The sequence below is a fragment of the Plecotus auritus genome (assembly GCF_963455305.1).
Source record: "Plecotus auritus genome assembly, chromosome: 1".
Taxonomy (NCBI): Eukaryota; Metazoa; Chordata; class Mammalia; order Chiroptera; family Vespertilionidae; genus Plecotus; species Plecotus auritus.
Window position 1 is genome coordinate 174,021,174 of NC_137770.1, and position 4,081 is coordinate 174,025,254.

Sequence of the window (4,081 nt, forward strand, 5' to 3'; positions counted from 1 at the left end):
TCTAGAGATATTAAAATGATAACAATGTAATATTATAAAAAACATTATGCCAATAAATTTAATAGTTGAGGAAAAGGAAAAAATTCTCAAAAAATACAAACTGCCGAAGTGCATTAAAGAAGTGGAAAATTTGAATACGCTTGTACCTAGTCTTAAAATTTTGAGTTTTTAAGTTACAAATATTGAAATATTAAATAATTCAGTAACAGATGACTCACCATATTAGTTTGCTAGGGCTGTTATTACAAAGTAATACAGAAGGGGTGACTTAAACAACAGAAATTTATTATCTCGCAGTTCTGGAGGCTAGTAGTATAAAACCAAGGTGTTTGAATAGATAAACAATGAAATAAAAAATGGTCAAAATACAATAATAAACATTTTTTCAAAAACAATATACAAATGAACAATATGCACAAGAAAAGAAGATCAATATCATTAGTCATTATAGAAATGCTAAATAAAACCAACAATTTAAAATCACTATATACCTATCAAATGGCTAAAATAAAATATAGTTACAACACCAAGTATTCGCAAGGATGTGGTACAGCCATTCTAGAAGTCAGTTTGGCATTTTTTAAAAACTAAATATGTAAATACTACATGACCTCACAAGTGAACTTTTATGTCTTTATCAGTGACGATTGAACACTTTCACTGAGCAGCCAGATTATTATGATCTCTGAACGCATAATAATCTGGCCACTCAGTGTATATCCTATATAATAAAAGGCTAATATGGAAATTGTCACCTCAACCAGGAGTTCGACCAGCAGGCAGGCCGGCCAACTGCCTATGTCCCCTCCCCCTGGCCAGGCTGGCCGGACCCCACCCATGCACGAATTTATGCACCGGGCCTCTAATATATATATTCAGGTGCATGAATATATATATGCTGTGTGGCCAGATTATTATGCATTCAGAGATCATAATAATGTGGACACTCAGTGTATATGCATAAAAAAACCTGCATGTGATTGTCTATAGAAGTTTTATTCATAATAGCTAAAAAATTGAAAGAACTCTGATGTCCTTCAGTAGGTAAATGGTTAAACGAATTGTGACTCTTCAATAACATAAATTACTACTTGGAAACAAAAAAAGGAACAAAATATTGATACATGCAACAACCTGGATGAACCTGTAAGCAGGTACGCTCAATGAAAAAAATTCAATCACAAAACATTGCATACAATATTATTCCATTTATATAACCTTTAAATAATAAGTTATAGAAATATGGGAATAAAGTTAATGGTTGTCAGGGATTATCAGGGGGATGAGGGTTGATAAGAGAGAAGTAGATGTGGCTGTAAAAGGGCCACATAAGGGATACTTGTGGTTGGAAATGTTCGGTATGTTGCCTACATCAATGTTAATATCATAGTTATGATTTGTACTATAATTCTGCAAAAGTTATCATTGGGAGAAACTGGGTAAAGGATACATAGAATCTCTCAGCATTATTTTTTGCAACTGCATGCAAATCTACAATTGTCTGAAAATAGACAGGCTAATTCAAAATATAAAAATAAACTGATCTGGATATTTCCTACCAGAACCTTTCCCTTGGGCAAGAGAGGTTTATCTATAATAATCTACACTACTAAAAGAGAAAGATGCTAATTGACGTACCTCTGCTATACCCACAGCAAATCAGGAGTGATATGCAAATTAACCCAACAAAGATGGTGGGTAAATTTGCATATGCAGGCAGGGCAGGCAGCACCAGACGCAGCCCTCGGGGTCCAGGCCGCAACTGGGGCCCCGGGCAGGTGACACAGGCAGCGCCTGACGCTGTCCACGGGGTCCAGGCTGCCATCGGGGACTGGGAAGGTGAGGCAGGCAGCACCAGACGCCACCTGAGGGGTCCAGGCCACCATCGAGGACTGAGCAGGCGGAGCAGGCAGTGCCAGATGCTGCCCACAGGGTCTAGGCCACAATCGGGGACCTGGGGTGGCCAGGGTCTCCAGGATCACTGTCTGCCCCCGGGCCACCTGCTGACACTGGTGGAGCAGGCCCTGGTTGAACATTTTAATGAAAATGGGATGCCTGTGTCCCGCCCCACCATGCCCTGTCCCTGGCGAGGAGAGGGAAGTGGGCAGTTAGGAGGCACTGGGGCTCAGAAAGGGCTGGAAGCAACCTGCAGGCGAGCTACCAGGAAGAGGTGCTGAACCATGAGGACTCAGAGGGCTGGCTGATGGAGACGCGCAAAGGTGCAGATGAGGCAGCTCTCGCCCGCGCTGAGCTGGAAAGGCGCATCGACAGCCTGAAGGACGAAATCGCCTTTCTGAAGAAGGTGCACGAAGAGGAGATCTCCGAGCTGCAGGCGCAGATCCAGTACGCTCAGATCTCCGTGGAGATGGACGTGTTCTCCAAGTCCGACCTCTTGGCCACGCTCAAGGACATCCGCGCCCAGTACGAGAAGCTGGCTGCCAAGAATATGCAGAATGCCTAAGAATGGTACAAGAGCTGCTTCACCATGCTGACTGAGAGCACTGCCAAGAACACCTACGCGGTGCGTGCCACCAAGGACAAGGTGTCTGAGAGCCGCCGCCTGCTCAAGGCCAAGACCCTGGAGATCAAAGCAAGCCGGGACATGAATGAAGCTCTGGGAAAGCAGCTGTGAGAGCTGGAGGATAAGCAGAACACAAATGTTAGTGCTATGCAGGACACAATCAACAAATTGGAAAATGAGTTGAGAACTACAAAGAGTGAAATGGCATGATATTTAAAAGAATACCAGGACCTCCTCAATGTGAAGATGGCTTTGGACATTGACATTGAAGCTTACAGGAAACTCTTGAAAGGTGAGGAGACCCGGCTCAGTTTCACCAGCATGGGAAGCATAGCCAGCGGCTACTCCCAGAGTTCCCAGGTCTTTCGTGGATCTGCCTACGGTGGTTTACAGACCAGCTCCCACTTGATGTCCACTCACTCCTTTCCTTCTTAATACACGAGCCACGTCCAGGAGGAGCAGATCAAGGTGGAGGAGACCTTGAGGCTGCAAAAGTCGGTGAAGCTAAGAATGAACCCTCCTCTGAAGGAGAAGGAAGTGGCTGACGAAGAGGAAGGAGAGGAAGGGGAAGAAGGTGCCAAGGAAGAATTTGAGGACGCAAAGGAGGAAGAAGGAGGTGAAGGTGAAGGAGAAGATGCCCAAGAAGCTGAGGATGAGAAGAAAGATGAAGGTGCTGGGGAGGAGCAAGCAACCAAGAAGAAAGATTGAGCCCCCCTTTCCTTAATTATTTCAGGAATAATCCTCCTTAAACCAGGTCAACCCCATCACCAACCAAGCAGTTGAGTTCCCGATACTATATGAATTAAGAAGTCAATATATATAACATTCTGAGGTGACTCAGGTTGGACATTAAAAGTCTGAGGTGACTTTTCTCCTTATGCAGAGTATCTGTTTGCTTGCAGAGTGGCTTCCTGGCTTGCTGCCAGCCTGTGCATGGTCCACGCTTATGAGTTCAGGATCTATGACAATGTGAATAATTCAGATGTTTACAATAAAAACACATGAATACATGAATTCACTGATGTTAATGTTAAACTTCGTGGAAATAATAATCCTTTGAATCTTTGGTGGTTAGAAATTAAAGACCTCAAATCATGTTCAATAAACAGTAAATAAAGTTATACTGAATGACAAAAAAAAAAAAATACATTAGGGGCCAGAAAATGTTCAAAGAACTGGTGAACCATTCCCAAATCAGGAAGGGAAGTCACAGGGTGTATATTATTGCTGCGAATACAGTATTTCCTACTACTTACAACATATACAATGTAATGTATTAGATGCCTTCCTATCACATGAAGTACGTATTCTCATAGAGTAATACTGGTAGATATGTTATAGTTATGGCAGTATGTCATATCCTACCTATATTAATAAAAGAGTAATATGCTAATTAGGCCATGAGACCTTCCAGACATCCTTCCGGACAAAGCCATGGTGGCAGGGCTGAGGCAGAGGCGGTTAGGGGTGATCAGGCCAGGAGGGGAGGGCAGTTGGGGATAATCAGCTGGCGGGGGGGGGGGCAGTTGGGGGTGAGCAGGCCGGCAGAGGGAACCAGTT

General features: G+C 43.4%; 1 pseudogene across 1 annotated transcript; it reads left to right on the plus strand.

Moving 5' to 3' along the window:
- The first annotated feature begins 542 nt into the window (after positions 1-542).
- Positions 543-3,229, plus strand: LOC308241711 (neurofilament light polypeptide-like; annotated as a pseudogene). Its single transcript has 2 exons — positions 543-547; positions 2,092-3,229. The product of its transcript is annotated as a neurofilament light polypeptide-like (transcript).
- Positions 3,230-4,081: the final 852 nt, after the last annotated feature.